Raw genomic sequence first — 18,001 nt, 5'->3', positions numbered from 1 at the left:
CGAATCTTGTGTGCTCAGTTTGTCGAAAGAAATATCACTGTTTCAGGCTGGTGGGTTGAACAACGATACCATTTTTAAGGCATACTGGGAGATCCAGAATGTATTGCAATTGTACACATCAAGAAGTTTAATTTATAAATCCGAATAATAAAAGAAATAAATCCAAAACAAAAAATCTGTACAGATCCGACATAAAAATTAGTAATCTAGACTCTTGAAGGTTTCTTCGGAAAACTCCAGATTCGCTTGCCACGATGACATGACATAAGGTGTGAAAGGGATACACTCAATGTTTGCATTTGATTAATATCTCCTAATCATTTTGAGACAGCACATATAACTTGTGCACTTAGCGGAAAAAAACATTCCTTGATTTCATAAAATTTGGTTAAGCACAAGCAAAGTCACAGTGCAAAATTTAAACAAAAATGGGCTAAAAAAAGTCCGTAAAAACAACCAAATTAAGGCAAAATTCATGGTTCATAAACCAAAAATTAATGTGCTATCATTTGAACCTATGAGAAGAGCCCCCGTGAATAATATTGTGAGTTTGAACTGATTGTGCATGTTTTTCGACCTTTTTCATTTGACGCACCAATGGAAACTCCATAGCATTGCTATGACCTTTTATTAATTTAAAAAAAAAAGAAAACTTTATTCGATTCTGTTTGCAGTACCAATAATAGGTGGTTAACTCCTAAATTAAAATATTTTTCACAAATTGAGCTTTTTCCTGAAAGAATGTAGCTTTTCCTGAAAGCTTAATATCAAAAGCTAAAGCTATGCGCCGAAAATTATGCAACCACGCATTGCAGTGCAGAGTTGATGGGCCCGTTGCTCAATCGAACCATAGACGTGTCAGATGTAAAATTTGATGTTTTTCAGCAGCCATATTTTTCACGAAAAAAAAATCATTTAAGGCTAATTAAAGCTTTTTTTCCCCGAAAATTAAGGAATTTGTTGAAAATTAAGAGTTCAATATCTGTTTATCATAAGATTTTCTAGGTTAGCGGAGCATTTTTACGATCCGTGAAAAAAAAAAAATAATTATGAACCCCTGATACAGTCGACTCTCTGGTTGTCAATATCCAAGGGACCGTCGAGGAAGAGAATCATCAGTTTACAGAACTATGCAAAATGAAGACTCGATTGAAAATATTTTTTTCTTTATACCCAGCTATGGGAGAGAATCATGGCAACGTCCATCAAACAAAAACATACTAATGTCAAACACCATTCAAAACTTCGTTTCGCCAAGAAAAATGTCTATGCAAGCCATGAGAAAGTGAAATTATTGACAATCGGAAGAGATTTTTAAAGTAAACAGAATCCAAGGGACCGTTGAGGAAGAGATTCTTCAAGCAAGGGAAAATATCGAGGAATGAAGATAATTGAAGATGACGATTGAAGGGACTGAAGAATTCATCGATAGGTGGAAAATTATTGATATCGAGAAGATCGACAGCCAGAGAGTCGACTGTAATTGCATTTTGTGTGTGAAAATCTTTTATGTTTTATAAATTTTATGTTGTGAAACATGAGCATGGTGGTATTATCCCGTCTTCCCCTTTTTTATTTTCTTGCTTTTAAATTCGATTTCTGTGACCCCATTTTAGTCGAATTTGGATGATTGATTGCGAGGTTGATTGCCTATTAAACTAACTAAAGGGGTTTCTCAATATTTCATCGCCTCCATTTTGGCCACCATTTTCAATTCAAAAATTCTAAATCATTAAAAAGTATTTAAGCTTGGCAATTTAAAAAAAATCCGATGTGTAGTTTTCCAAGGCCTTCGAATAATCAAGTCTGGTCTGTAAAAAAACTTAATCAATCAAATTCGATATCAGCTACGATGGAGACGCACGATCGTCGAGTTGGTTTTAAATCCAATCGCAGCTCTTTATGTGTACGCACGAAGCTCCAGCTTCCAACGCAGCGACAGAACGCACTGCTCTCGCCGATCGATTGTCTTCTTCATTGTCCGTCCAACCTAACGGTTTTCTCTCCGCGAGCCCAAAACTTCTTTATTCCCAGCATCACTTCGAGGGAGAGCCCATTTTCACCGTCCAAAGAAGGGTCAGCAGAAGGAGTGGGTGGGGGAGCGGGTTCAACTCCAAAACAAGCTTTTCGGCCATTTACTTCTTCTTTGCACGGTCTTATTCTGCGCGCACTGGCCACTATAGTAAACATCAACAACTTCCCTGGCCTCACCCTTCTGGAGTTGTCCCCCTTTGGTTGCATACCATCGTGATCGCGACCCAAAGGTATTTTCATGACCCGCGTAGGGTGCCCAAATACCAACTAACCAACTACCACTTGCACTTTAGCTGCTGCTACACACACAGATGAACGCAGCAAGCCATGGCTCCCACTTTCTGGAGGAAATAAAGGAGGTTTGCGCAAAAACAAGAACCAAACCAAACCAAAGCAATCCAGCATTCAGGGGGGACCCAAGAAGAGTAGCCCAAAAACTGGTTTTAGCCCGCCCCAACTTGGACGCAAACTGTAACGTAGCAAGCGATTGGGAGTGTGACGAAGATCATGGCGATGATGATGCGACGGGGTTTTTGTCTGTTGGCTTGCTGCGATGCGACATTTAAACGGTTCGATTAGGGAATTGACGATAATTTGATGTTGGTTTTATTTTGATTTTATTGTTTTTTAAAGCAACTACAGTATAAGCTCCGGTTAAAAACGATATCAATTTATACTTTATTTCAGTTGTCGACCATCCATGTTTCATCGTTTTTTTTTAAATTGAGGGACGATACAAAAGTAAAAGGCTTAAACCAATTTGGTATATGCAATCAGCAAAGTTATGTTATTAATTTTTTCATGACAGAATTTTAAAACTACACTCAACCCCCTGTAGTGCAGCGTTGCCACATGTACAGATATTTTTGGCACAGACCAAACACTCAAACTAATTATTTTTACAGTTAAAATACACTTGAATAGTTTTTGTAAACTGCACTAAAAAGATTAACATTTTTTGCATCTTTTTACTTGTTTAGTTTTTGATAAAAATGTTTTTCTTTAAAGTTATACTTGATTGAGTGTTTGGTCTGTGCCAAAAATATCTGTACATGTGGCAAGCCTGCTGTAGTGGTTGGTCACTTGCTCGTGACAAACTGTCACTTTTTACAAGGGACACACACTTGCTATCAAACCAATCATTTGGTAGTGTGTGTGAGCTCCGTGAAAAGAGGGTGTCAAACTAAAAAGTGACCCCGTTTGTTTGACAACAATTGGTGTCAAACCATCGGGGTTTGAGTGCACATGAACTTCATGCAATAAAAATCTATAAATTCTTAAGTTTTTTAAAGGGCCAATTGTGTTTTAAAGTTCATAAGTTCTTAAAAAAACTCTTGACTTATTTTCTCAGCTTCCAAAAAAGTGTCAACTTTGTTTGAACTTATTCAAAAATAAATTTGGACAGCATATTTCAAGTCTTCAATAATTGCTGTTGCAAATATTTTCCAAATTTCATGTCATTCCTCTCTTCAAAAATGATCCAAAAAAGCGATTTTTGAAAAAAAATATAATTTTAAGTCAACTGCAAAATATTCTTACCTTGGGAATTTTATGCACCTTCTTCCCATCAGCTCGGAGTCGTGGAACATAAACATCAGACAATATTTGCAACGGCCTATTTTTACTACAATAGGCCATTTTATTAAGACAGAGACAAAAAGTTAGAAAAAAATGGAATAAACCTCATTTGAATACAGTCCAGACTCGATTATCCGAAGGCCTTGGCAAAATTTCACTTCGGATAATCGAAGCACGAAAAAAAAATTGTTTCGTTGTCTTATTCTTGATTGTTAAGCCTCTAATAGTAGTTTATGCAACAAGTTGCAAAAAGAGGATTTTTTCAGCACGAATCGTACATTTATCCAACGAGGTTCACCGAGTTGGATAAATACGAAGAGTGCTGAAAAAATCAAGTTTTGCAACGAGTTCCATACAACATTTTTTGCAATTCCAAAAAACACACACTGAGTGAAATTTTATTTCAAATTTTCATGTATTTTGTCAATAAATCATTTAAATAAAAAAAAAATGTTGAAAAGTGTTACATTTGAGTGCTGAAAAGTAGAACTTTTCAGCATTTATTTTGTAAAGTGTTGCTATTCGATTCTGTTATTTTTGGTACAGAAAAGTAGGCTATTTCGTCGTTCAAGAATGACAGGAAAAGTAAGTAGTTTCACGACGGAATTGCAAAAATAAATTTATAATTTTGAAATCCAAGATGGCGGTGATTAAATATTTGAAAAATGCATTTCATCATTTTATAGATAAATTAACCATTCAAATTTGACTAGAATTGGGTCGCAGAACTCGGAATTTGAAGTTTAAAGTAAGAAAATAAAAAATACGAAAAAAATTTTTGTTCGTGATTCTATTATCCGAAGTCTCATACAATCCATCGGATAATCGAACTTCGGATAATCGAAACTTCGAATAATTGAGGCTTCGGATAATCAAGTCTGGTCTGTAGTTTTTTATGATATATTTTTTTCATTAGTTTTCAAATTCAAAATTATATTTAGCAACAGGTGTTTGCAACAGAAAAAAAAATTAAAAAATCTTTCCATTAATTCAAAAAAATATTTTAATTTTTCGATTGGCTTATAAGAATCAATTCGAGATTTGTAATCTTTCTTCGTTCTTTATTTTGAATTCCTCATTTTATTTTTTTAAATTCAATCACATGGGACGTTTTGGTTAGGTCATCTCAATATTTTTATTCGAAATCCACAGAACAAAGGGTCGTTTTTGATTGATTTAATTGAAACGAAACTTTTTTTATGTTTGGTTCAAATAAATAAATAAAATGAAATTACTTAATTTCACATGTAACAACTATGAACTAATGGCCAGTTTAAGATTTTTTTTTTATAATTCTGAAATGTTTATTTCGCTTAAATTTAAATTCAAAAATCATATTTTATTTTCTAAAATGTTAAGTGAAGTACCGTCAACTGGGGTGCATCGTGACTACAGTCTGAATAGAGACAATAGATTTTAGAACACATAAAAGCTTCAAATAAGGAAATTGATGCACTAATTTAGAGGAACAGTATTTGTTCTAACCGAAACTCATCAAAAATATCCAAATATATTACAAAATCACGATTTGCCCCAGATTATGGCAATTAAAATGAGTAATGATTTTTCACTCATCCTTACTTTTACGACTATTAACAGCTTTTAAAAACGTTTGATGTTGAATTAAAAATATAAAAAAGCTGATTGGGAAAGAAAGTGTTCTCTTTATTTCGATATTTTTAAATTATTATTTTCAAATACAATGTGTCTCCCAGAATAATGATAAGCGAATCAATTTAATGCAGTAAATAAAAAAAAAACACTCAAAAATTTCAAAATTATTAGTTTTTAGAATTTTTTCTATCACAAACCATAGCATGCTGACTTCAAAATCAAAGAACGAATCCTCTCACTCACGCGGCACAGCCTACTACCGCACACCTCACCACACAGGTGAGGAGAGCACGGTTCACGCTACGCAACACGCAGCGCAGTTGCGCAACGTCACCGCAAAAATGACGCAACGCAACGCAACGGTTTGCAGCGCCTGCTTGGGTTTCTTCTCGAGAGTGAGTAAAAGTTCTCCACTTGGAACAGTGCTGTGGCGACATCTGGCTCCGTCAAAGTGGTCCAATTTGGGTGGTTTTCTGAATGAAATTCGGCCCGAAAGTGCGCGCAAAGTGTGCCAGAGTGCGGTGTGATCGCGTTTTCGGTAAATTTGACCGTTTTGGGGCGGAAATTGGCGGTGAAAAGTGTGATAGAATTTCGAACAGTTTTTTCTCCCCTTGCTTCTATGTGTGGGAACGCGCGACACAAGAAAAATCTTGTGCCACAGAGATGAGGCAAAGAGTAGAGTGTGTTTTTTGCGTGCCTTTTTCACCTGTCTGTATTGGTGTATTGAACATTTTCGTGGCTGTGTGTGGGCGCGCTGTTGTGCTCCACCAAAACAGGGCTCATCTCGGCTCTCTCGTATTCTCACACGATTCTGTTGTTGGGCTTCCTTCCGAAAGAGCCCGAGGGGGGCGACTTTGGACGGTCGGTGGATGGACAACAAATGGAATGAACGGAACGAAACGAGCGAAAATCGATAACAAACGAAGGGGGAGAGGAGCGGGGCTCTCTCCGGCGCAGTGTTGATCATAAAAGCATAAAGTGATGGCATGCATGCCAAAGTCAAAACGGAGGAAAGAAGTGATGCCAGCACAGCAGCAGCATGAGAATTTGGCTGGAAAGAAGTTGATAAGAACGACGAGCTGATAACAGGTTTTTGAACATGTTTGGGGTTCGTTGCTGGTTAAGTCGTCGTTGAAGTCTCTCGGAGTGTTTTGTTCAATTTGGTCGTGTAATACGTTTGAAATATAATTTGGTGTTATCATTTGTGTTTTAAGTTGACACAATCGATAGTATCTATTCATCAAGGGCCTGCCTACACAGCTCAACATTTTTAAGTATTATTTTTGACTGCTCATAACGTTCTGTACGATTTTTTCTTCATGAACACACTCCAATCAGCAGAAATCCATTTCTAGATTTTTTTGAAGCGGCCCTTTAAGCTATTGTCTTTCATATGTATATTTGACTTTTGAAACAAAATTCTAGAGTTAGCTAATTCATGGCCAGTACAAAATATAATAAATTTCGATTATAAATGCTACGGTTCCATTCTTAGAAACCACGCGCCTCCATGGTTCTATTCTGCGAAAGGGAGATTCAATGGAGGCACTTGGTATCTTATAATGATGCTTTGGTATTTATACAAAAAAAAGACAAACAATCAACTGAAAAATAATTCTGCCGATTAGAGTTTTGTCAATTGACAACACAGAAAAAATAATCGTCAGAAAATAAGTTAAAAATTTGAACACATCATGTTAACCCTCTGCTGCCGATTTTTTTTTCTTGGAAATTTTTCCCGTAATTAGGAGGTCATTTTGAGCAACTTTTGTTCTACGATAAACTTTACTTATCTTGTTTTATGTTTTCTTGTTTTATTTTTAGTATTACAATTTGCATTTATCTTGTTTAGTTTACGTTTGTTTTTGGTAGTATTTGGCCTATTCAACCACCTCCTGCTTTTCTCCCTGCTTTTTGCTTTTCTACTTTTTTCATGTTTTTACAGACATTTTTTTAATTTTTTGCTTCTTTTTTACATTTTCTGCTATAAAAAGACACCATTATCATTTAAATTGTAAAACAAAATCGTAGGGGCATAGTCTGGGGTGCTACAAATAATACTGCATACATTTTTTTACTTAAAATATAGGAAATGTTAGTAAAAAACGCAGCCAAAAATGTTTTTTTTAGCATTGGCAAAGCCAAGTCAAACTTCAAACCCTAAAATTTTCTAACATTTTTAGAGTTTTTCTTTCCAATGCTTTTTAAAGATCAAAATTTGGTTAAAATTTTTTTTTTCAAATTTTTAAATCGAAGCCCGTCTAGAGACGGGGTTGGCTTGTACAGGGTTTATATAATTGGTAACATATTTTTACCCCTCTCCTTATAACCAACTTACAACACAAAAGAAGGGAAGTTTCGCCAAACAAAACCTTAAACAATGTAGTTTTTTTTTTAAATATTGAATAAATATTAAATCTTTAGAGTCATTAGGTAAATTTATATATTTTTCAATGTTTATTTATTGAATAATGCATTGGGTTCAAATACGGCCAAGGATTCCCATCTCAAAAACAATCGCAGCAAAAAATGCTTGCAAAATGCGTGATTCTGGGCGAATTTGGGTGGTTTAAAAACACGTCTTGTGAGGATTTCCTAATCTCGCTAATGAAAAATTTGGGAGCAGTTTATACATTTTAACTTAATTTTTGAAAATGGTCTTTTCTTGTTTCGTTAAAAAAATTAAAATATACTCATTATCAGAAACATGATATAAAACTTGCATTGGCCTTATTAACTTTATAAAAACTTCGTTCTGCCTTTTTTCGTTTGTTGACGTTTTTTGATTTTTTGCTCATGCAGCCTCCTGTGATCAAAATTTGAGTTTACGTAAATTTTCCCATACAAACGACAGGTGTTCCGGAATCAGTTCCAGAGTGGCCAAAGTGTCAATTAGTTTGCGTAAAAACCTTCCTTGGGCTTATACGAACCCAACGCAACAAAAAGCACCTTGATCCGACGCTCCGTATTGAACTGATTCGCGTTCGAACAAAACCGTCGAAATTTTTTATATATTATAAAATAAAATAAAATAAAATAACATTTGCTCAGACTTTAAAAGTTGCTATTGAAAAAACTTTTTTTTAATTTAGTGTGTTTAAATTTTGAGGTTTTCAAATCGTTATATTTTTTAAATATCAAAATTTTCATCATATGAAATATGGGTATCATAACATGAAAATTTTCGTTCAAAAAATCACTGCATTCTAGATACTGATATTTTTGTTTTCATGTTCCGCAAAAATTTAAAAGTTTTTGAATGATTAATTTTTAGTGTCAAAGACTTACATTTTTACAAAATATCGTACCAAATATTTTGAAAATTTTGCAATATTGGCATCAAACTGTGTGAGTAGATTCGCACTATATTATAGTTTTCTGTGTAAGATGTCAAAATTTCAAAAATATTTTTAAAAGAAATTTGTACTCAAATTACTGTTATTTGCAATACGGAAATCAAATTACGTTTTTCACCAGATTAGAGTATAGATTGGCACTATAGTGTTTCAGTGTAAAATACTAAAATTTCATTAAATTCTGTTCTTTTTATACAAAAAACTCCAATTTGACAATATGAATATCAAATGACGAGTATTTTTTTTAAATTTTCACTAAATAAGAGTTTTGAGTGTAAAATACTCAAAATATTGCAAAATACAGTTTTTTTAAGACAAAAATGTTCATTCTCTGCAAAAAAATGCAATTTTTTGTAAAGATTTTCAATAAATAAAATTGTTTTACAATTAAATTTTCACAAAATGTAATTTTTTTAAATACTCAAAATTTAAAATTTTGCAATATGGGTTTGATAATGCAAAATTATGTATAGATTCGCACTTTATAATTTTTAGGAATACGGGTATCAAATAATGAGAAATGTTGCAAAAAAAAAATACTATTATTAACGTTGCCATGCTTTTTCGTTCAAAGGTTCAAAGGTTTAAATGATAATTTTACAACCCAAGTAACATTTTTTTCCAGGAGTACTACAAGAGCTCTTCAAGATAGCTACAGCATAGCAGTTTGGACCGCGGTAGGATAAAATTCTCTTCAAAACTTCTTCAGGAGTTTGGAAGAGTACTTGAAGAGAGTTTTATCCTACCGCGGTCCAAACTGCTATGCTGTAGCTATCTTGAAGAGCTTTTGTAGAACTCCTGGAAAAATATGTTACTTGGGATGGATACCTAAAATATGTCCAAACTTCGATTTTTCGACACTTTGAGTCAATTCTGAGGGTAGATTCAGATTCAGCGGGCAAAATTACATGGAAAAACATATATTTGGACAATTCTCGAAATTCGTTAGGGTGGTCCCATACAGGCCTGCAAAATGTTTCCAACCCAGCGTACCAAAATGTCAGTTCACTGCTAGCATCTGACTGTAAGCCAACTGTGTCCGTTCAACCACTGCCGCCTGACTTGTGCCGATCGGCTGCTGGAGAATGAGAGACGTGAAAAAATGAGCTACACTCACTCAATTCGTATCGTATGACTGACTCGTAAAATCCTCTCTGAACACTATTTTGACTATTTTTAAACAATTGAATGGTTCTAGACTGTGCAAAACACTTCAAACAACCATAACTAAAATTCAAAATTACATTATCACGCATAAATACCAACTTATTGTGTAAAAACTTGTTTCTTTATGTGTGTGCGTGCAACGTCGAATGAGCGTTGGTCGACTACTGCATAGATTAGCGGACTAGATTTTTTCTAACACGATCAAACATTTGCAAAGTCACGAAAGTTTTGACATTTCTTGGAAACAGCAGTTGCTAGTCGAAAGTTGCTTGGATATACCCACTGAGCATTGAACTGAAACTGGGGAAGAATTTTTTTTCAAACATTTCCAAAGGGTAGGTTAGTACCTGTGAATTGCCACCAGGTGTAAATTTGGCGTGGCGGTAGTGTCGCCAGCCCCAACAGCGGAGTGGCGTATCTATATATATTTAGTCTATGACTACTGCCTCGCATTGCAGCTGCTCAATGAGCTAGGGCACTCACGACTGCGCCGGATTTGTTTATGTCACGGTTTTGCGGTTCAGTGAATGGATCTCAAAAAATCGTGTATGCGTCGCCGATTTTCGCGTCAGGACTCCTGACATTTTCAGCTCTGGTCCCATAAGGTTTTCCCTTGAAAATTAGACTTTTTCAAAAGAAGATATCTCGAGTTTAAAGAAAAACACCCCCGAGATTTTTTCAGCGTTTACCACTTTTCTCTAAAACTTAACCCTGAATTGCCACATTCAAAAAACTGATTTTTGATGGTTTGCTCAGATGCTTTCTATAAATTTGGCCGTAGAAGGCGTAGATTACGAGATAAAATTTTGGTGTCTTCGACAAAGTTGCTTGGATTGGCAAGCTCAACAACTTTTTAGAAGACAAAAAATTCCCAAAAATATTCCTGAAAAGTTAGATTTTAAAAATCACCCTAATAGTGAACCACCCTAATTTTCAACCAAACCAAAAATTTCCCCTTTTCCATATGCAACAACTCTTCTGAAGACACCAAAGCTCCAAAACTTCATCATTTTACGGAAAATCCATTTTCCACTTAATTTTGCGATCTGGATCACTGTGCATTGTTTACTAAGACTAGGGGGGCAGCATGCAATTCCATCGTGCACCTAATGTTGGCTTATTAGCCCTGCTTTATATTGGAGATTTGGTTAAAAAAGAATTAAAAATTGCTGTTCTGGTAAAAACAATAATTTAAAAAAATTAATTGAAAAAATAAAAAAATAAAACTCTTAAATTAATTTGAAAACACAGGAGGAAGGCACCAACCACGAAGGTGGATTAAGTAACATTTTTTAGAAAAAAATGTTTGAATAAAAAGTTTTTGTTTTAATTTTCTGTCCAAAATCTTCTTACAATCCATGTTCCCTCCCAGAATCTCGCGAGAGCGCACCCCAAATACTTGCACATATTTGAAAACATTAACTTCCCAACATGGGTTCCGATCTCACCACCACAACATACTTTTTCATACTGCTCGCTCTCTCTCTCTCCCTCAATTCTCTCTCATCATCATGTTTCTATGCTGCTGCTGCTGCTGCTACACAACATAGCGAGCAAAGGGGCCCTTTTGACACACCGCGCACAGTCACAGTCACAGTCGCTCGCCTACTGTTCCGCTGGATTCTCGCTCGTTTCTTCTCGGCTCGTTCTCGTCCCGTGTGGCTCACTTTTGACCAAACAGAGGAAGGAAAAAAAAAAATCACACACAAAAACGGGTGTGTTTCTTCCCGAAAAAAAGCTCTTTTGCCAGTGAATTTTGTGTGATTTTACGTGGACGACGGGGGAAATAGTCCTTTTGGAAGGCGATTTCGATTAGGATAGCGTTAAACTGTGAGTCTTTGGGAGTGACGGAAAAAATCTGGGACAGAAACGGAAAAAAGGTCCTGACGGCCCTTCCCCTTTCAGGTTGAAATCCTAGAAGGCCCTCAGCTGTGAAGTCCTTTTTTGTGAGAATTGTTACGGGAAACGGTGCTCGCAAACGAAACTTTTACAAAGTGTTACAATTTTGTTTTTTTTTTTCAACAGTTGAAGGAAAACAGGTGCATTGCGGTTTCTTGAAGTTCGTTCAAAAAGCCCGCAGTAGGCCATCGAATTCGGCCAGGAAGTTAAATTGCTGATTGAAGCTGAAAAAACACAAGAGGAAAAAAAAAGTTAAAGGTGAAAAATCGAAAATCAAGTGAATGCGAAAAAAAGAACACTCTGTTGAGGTGGAAAAAGGGCTCTGGTGTGAAAAGCACGCACGCACACACTCACACAAGCAGCACAAGATCCTGACAGGAGCAGCGCTCGCACACACTCAAAGATTCTCACACGCAATAGCAGGCGGGCGAATTCGGAGTTGCTCTTGGAAAAAGGATTACTCTCGCGCGCGCGGTGTTTGTCCTTTTTTTTTCCTCAACGCCAACTCTGTGTGTTGCGGGAAATATTGGCAATTGTGGGTTCACAACTGTGTGCGTGTGTAGTTGTAGTAGGCAGAATGTGTATGATTGTGTGAACAGCCCCCCCGCACGATACAGGCGAAGGAGCAGCAAGGATTACTCAACGCCTGCTGAGAGTGGTGTGAATATGTGCGCGCTTGCTGAGGTTCTGTAATTTGGTCGGAAAAAGGAAGCAAAAAAAAAAAAAACGTCAAAAGGATTTAAATTTCACACACGCGACGACATTCACGGGCGGTTCGAGCAGCATCAGCTTGGAGGAGCAGCGCTAGGAAAATATTAAAATAACCGGGCGTTACTGTGGTGCGAAAGGTGAGTGAGTTTTTCCGCAGACTCTGGCGAGGGGTGGTGGGCGTAAAGGACTCTTTTGCGGTGTGGTGGTTTTTCCTGGTGCCGCGGGCTGGCGGGTGGGCGAACGGAAGGAAGGATGCAAAAAGCTAAGGGCGTATTCTACATAAATTTGTGTGTTTGGTGTATTGATTGTTACGTAAAGTTCGATTTCATAATGGGTACTTATGGATCGCTGCGCGAACGATAGTGGGGAATTGGGCCGGTCAAGTTGTTGAGCAGGATTTTTTCAGAAGCTTCTGTAAATTTTTTGATGAATAATAATCCTTTCCGAGCTGTAAAAACATAAGTAGAATTTATGTGTTAAAAAAATGTTTAAGCTTTAAACATACTTTTTTAAATCAAATTTTTGAAAAGTTAAAACAAGTATATTGCCAAATTAGAATTTTGACCACTAGCGTGCCCAGGTTCTCAAGGAAGGTGGGGCAAAAATATTAGAGTTTTGAAAATTTCGTCGTTTATGGACACCCCCTGCCCAATTTTAGAACAAATTTCCGAGGATGGTGGGGCAACTGCCCCATGTTGCCCCACCCTGGGCACGCTAGTGATTTTGACTTATCGTCATCATTGTTCTTTTTTTAGTGTTTAGGCTAGCACCCATTTTATTTCAAGTTTTTTTCCTTGGTTATGGTAAAAAATTAGAGAGTTAAATAACTTCTGGGGAAATAATTAATTTATATTTCATAAAACTTGATTTAGAATCCATTTAGAAAACATGTCATAACGTTTGCATGGTTTTTGAATTCATTGATATTTTACTATTTTTACCGAAACGCTTCAGTTTCGTCAAGGTATGATAGATTTGGGCTCCCTGAACACGTTCCAATCAACAAAGTTGAATTTTAGTGAATTTGCTGCGAAAGAATAAAGTTGTAAATTTTGGATATTCATAATCCAAGCACCTCCATTGAATTACTCTTCCTTTGAGTGAATCATGGAGGTGCCTGGTTTCTTAGCGGAGAATCATATCATTTGTACTCATTTTATTTTATTTTGCATGAAATGTACTAAAATTCATTTATATTGATAGGAGCATGTTCAGGTAACTAAGTTCTTAAGTTTTTATTGTAATCAACTTTAAAAATGTCGCGTTTGTAATTGTTCAAATGAATTTTGTGGTTCTACTTGTATTTTTTTTCGGAAATCAGGCATGAAATTTGTTTTATAAAATGTTTGTATAATTTTACAGTTTTTTTAAGTTCTTAAAAGTTATTTGGTTTCCTATGTTTCCCTGCGTAAATTAAGATTGTAACAAAGTATATTCATTAAATTTAATTATTGAATTTAATTCTTATTCGCTTTTGCTTATCAAGACATTTTTAGTCAAATACCAAAAATACCTATCACACATCACATTTTAGCTCTAATCTTCACACATTGAGCTTATTAGTTAAACATGGCTACCAATTAATGTATTACTAGATCTACATGGTTACCAATCTTTGAGTCATCACTCATCATGGTCTGCTATCAATTTATTGAACTTTTCATTGCTTGCTTCCCTAAAATTTACACATTGGGCTCAGAATATCCTTCCTACATGGCTACCAACTTACGTCATGTCTAAGTTCTTCGTGGCTACCAACTTCCTGTATCACTTAGTTCCATAGCTATAAGCAATTTATTTACAAAACTTTGTTATTTGAAATGTGAGTAACTTATTGATTAGCTACCAAATCATAAAAATTTATCTTGATGATTTTTGAAATTCTGTTGACTAAGATTCAGCAAAATTATGTTGATTGAACTACTACCTAGTTAAGTAATTTTGGTCGGTTACCACTTTCTGATTGTTCTTTAATCATAACATCATTTTTCCCACTGTACTAACAATTACCTACACCAGTCTGAAGCTACAAATGGATTTTTGCTAACAAAACGACTTTCTGCTTCATCCAATAACTATAACTCTGGTGTGATATTAAATGTTTTATTAGTTTGCTACCAAAAATTACCAAATTTGCTACCAATATGACCCTGAACCTTAAACGTTTATTATCGAATTTTGTAATAATTTTACATTGCTTATTTGCTACCAACGTTTAATTTTACTAGTTTAAATTATGTCGTTTTTTGATCTGCTCTCAATTTCCGGATCATAATGCCTTACTACAAGCTTAAGTAAGATGCTATCGTACCAGCATTCTGTTAGGTCAATGGTGATAAACAACCAACTTCCTCCAACATTTCAACGCTGCCAACAGTTTTTAAATACTTTCTGAATAGCAGCATTCGTGATGTATTTTAAGTTTGCTACCAAGAATTGCAAATCTTTACAATTTGCTACCAATATGCTTAATAAATTGGTTAATGTGTGCTTTGTCCGGGTCTGAAAAATAACGATTTATTTTGCAATTGCGGCAATCTGACAAACAAATTCGAGTTGATTTTATCAACCTGAAACCTGCATAAATTCATTTACTCAAACACAAACCCACTCACATTCAATTAACCCAAAACCGTTGCACAATTTGCAAGCGTGAGAATTCTTCTTCTCCATGCGGTCCACCTTTTTGACCGTGTCACTTTCTGTCACCCTTCCTTTCTGGTACGCTGGTTCTTCTTTACCCAAAATTGACCGCGACGAACCTCGCCCCCAAAGCAAAGCCAAAAGTGAAACGAAACAAGCGATAAAATATGAGCTTTTGGCGGAGGGTCAGATGAAATTTTAATAGTGTCAGCCACCGGCGATGTAGGTCCACTTGTCTGTGCCTTGGGTGGCACAATTTTGCAGCCGTTTGCAGCAATTTGCTCAATTGAATTTTCCAAAGACTGAATGTTCCGCTGGGGTGTGAGAATTTGGGCGACTTTTGTTGGCAATCTTAAAAGATTCAATTATGGTCCAAATTTTTCCTTTATATAACTCGGTGTGACCTTGCCGAATGTTGTATTTAATTTGCGGTGTCACGAAACGTTTTTTATTTTTACGTAAAAGACACACGAATCAAATTGGCCACCTGGGACACATCACGGCAGCGCGCAGCGCAACAACAACCACTTTCCAATTTTTCATTCATAAATCGAAGCTGCAGCGTTGGTAGCCAACATCTGGGGAGCGGAACGAGTTTTAATTATAAGTCTCGAAAGAAGCGCCCAATATCCTGTGAGCCTGTGTGTCGCAAAATTGGCTCTGTTTCTTTTTTTGTGCTTTTTTTTTTGGGCAAGACTAATTGACCCCTTGATACGAAGCAAAACACGACAAAAGAAACGGTCGAAACAACTCGCAGGAAAAGACGTTAAGAATGGCGGGGTACAAAAAAGTGCCGAAAAAAAGCTGGGTAGCCACGGTGCGAGCATGTTGCAAAATTATGCAAAAGCGCCATGCGATGAGCGATGGTGACCGTTTTTAAGTGGGCTGAGTGGCTATCAGTCGGATGCATCGTGAGCGATAACCCTCGAGTAGCCGGGTAAAGTGAAACGCGTAGTAAACAAATTTTAGCTTGAGTTGAGTTGAGGTGGTAACCGTAATTTGCTACCAAGATTCTTGTTAATTTCTATTGTCAATTGTAAGACATTTATGTTTTTTTGTGATTTTTCCATTACAAAAAAAAATAAAATTTTATTCGCTACCAAATACGCTACCAACAATTATGATTCATTTTTGAAGTCAAATTCATAAGCTTCTTCATCAGACTTTGAGTTTGGTTATTTTTGCATTTCTTCGTTACTTATGATTATTTAGTTTGCTGCCAGCGTTTGAAGCTTGTATCCATCTTCAAATCCGTTTAGTTCGTTACCAACCAAGCTACCAACAATTTAAACCTTTCTTATTGTCTCTAGATTTCTTTTACTAAAATTTATTACTTATTTTGTTATGTCTCAGCTTGCTACCAAATATGCTACCAATCTTAATTTTGGTTAATATAACATCTCTTTAATTTTCCCAAATTAATATTTTTATAATATTTTATTTATTTTCACTATTTTTGATCATGCTGCCAACATATTTCTTGTTTTCCTCAATTTATTGAGATCTTCGTGATTACAGACTTTGTTAGCTAACATAGTCCCTGATGGCTTAAAAAATATGGCTTAAAATTTAAATAGGCTACCAAAAATATTCAAAATTACTACCAATTTGCTACCATGATTTTTCTTTTTTTTCTAAATTGTAAGATTATGTCACCTTTTTATTTAATGTGATTTTTCCACAACATAGAAATGAAAATTTTATTCGCTACCAAATGCGCTACCAACACTTATGAATAATTTTTGAAGTTCAATGCTTAAGTTTCTTCATTGGATTTTGAGTTTGATTATTTTCGCATTTCTTTGTCACTCGTATCCATCTTCAAACCGTTATCCATCTTCAAATCCGTTTAGTTCGTTACCAACCGAGCTACCAACAATTTAAACCTTTCTTATTGTCTCTAGATGTCTGTGGTTATCCTTTACCAGATGTCCATTACTAAAATTTCTTTCCCTTTTTTGTTATCTCTCAGCTTGCTACCAAATATGCTACCAAGATCATTCTTGTTTATTTCCTAAATGTAATATCTTCTTAATTTTCAAAAAAAAACTAATTTAAAAATAATTTGTGTAATGCTATCAATTTTGTAGTTAATTAGGGTTTGTCACCAATGAATGACAAAAGCACTTATTTCAGGCCTGCTAAAAATTCAAATAGGCTACCAATTTGCTAACAGACTACCAATTTGCTACCATGTTTTGCTACCAATTTATTTTTATTAGTTCGAAAGATTTCCGATTTGATACCATGAAGTATAATTTGCAACCAATTCTTTTGTTTTGTGGATTGCTACCAATGCTCAAAAACGCTATAAGCCACTTAAAACAAGGCTTAGTGAAATAAACGGTTTGTGCGACCGTCTAAATCGCCCCCCCCCCCCCTAATGTGTTTTCTCATTCCAACCCAAGAAGTCCCATCAGTCAGTATCTGGGTCACATATTATCAGTCAAAGGGCACCTAAACGAAGGATTAAAAAGCAAAAGCACATGCGGGAATCCTTTCCCATTTCATTTCTACCACAATAATCATCATCATCATCGTCGTCACAATCCCCATAGCTGTCGTCGTTCTCCTCCTTCGTTTTGTCATATCGCCCAGCTCACAATCGTTTCGTTCGTTCCCAAGTCAGTTTCAAAGCTGGTTGGTTGGTTCTTCAATTGCATTCTTTGTCTCACGTAATCGCATTAAACGAGTGAATGAGTCGTCGTCATTGCACAGGATCAAGCGTTTTTTCGAACATTTTTTTTTTCAAACATTTCTTTCCACACATACGCTGCGGGGAGAAGAAAAAACTCACATTCGAAGGATGGTTGTTTTTTCTCATGAAACTTGGGTCGTTCCGGTCGTCCTCTCCAAAGGCTCAAGGGAGGGTCTCCGAATTCACCTACTTTACTTTGTGCAGGTTGCCGATGACGACGGTTTCCGTTTTCTTTTTTTTACTTTCAAGAGGGTTCGTCTTTTTTTCGAGTCGCACTATCTGGAAATGCATGTGAACTAAT

At 35.9% G+C, this 18,001-nt stretch overlaps 1 protein-coding gene across 3 annotated transcripts in view; it reads left to right on the top strand.

Moving 5' to 3' along the window:
• Positions 1-11,331: 11,331 nt before the first annotated feature.
• The window catches only part of LOC6033592 (protein turtle), a 95,976-nt gene continuing 89,306 nt past the window's right edge, over positions 11,332-18,001 (top strand). For 2 of the 3 annotated variants that reach the window (XR_005277759.1, XM_038257647.1), the window contains exons 1-2: positions 11,333-11,579; positions 11,775-12,496. The gene's annotated coding sequence lies outside the window, so the exon portion shown is untranslated. Of the gene's footprint in view, positions 11,580-11,774; positions 12,497-18,001 lie in introns of all 3 variants that reach the window. The other variant, XR_005277758.1, reaches the window with a different exon arrangement.

Source organism: Culex quinquefasciatus, chromosome 2, assembly GCF_015732765.1.
Source record: "Culex quinquefasciatus strain JHB chromosome 2, VPISU_Cqui_1.0_pri_paternal, whole genome shotgun sequence".
Taxonomy (NCBI): Eukaryota; Metazoa; Arthropoda; class Insecta; order Diptera; family Culicidae; genus Culex; species Culex quinquefasciatus.
This window is presented reverse-complemented; position numbering and strand designations above follow the sequence as displayed.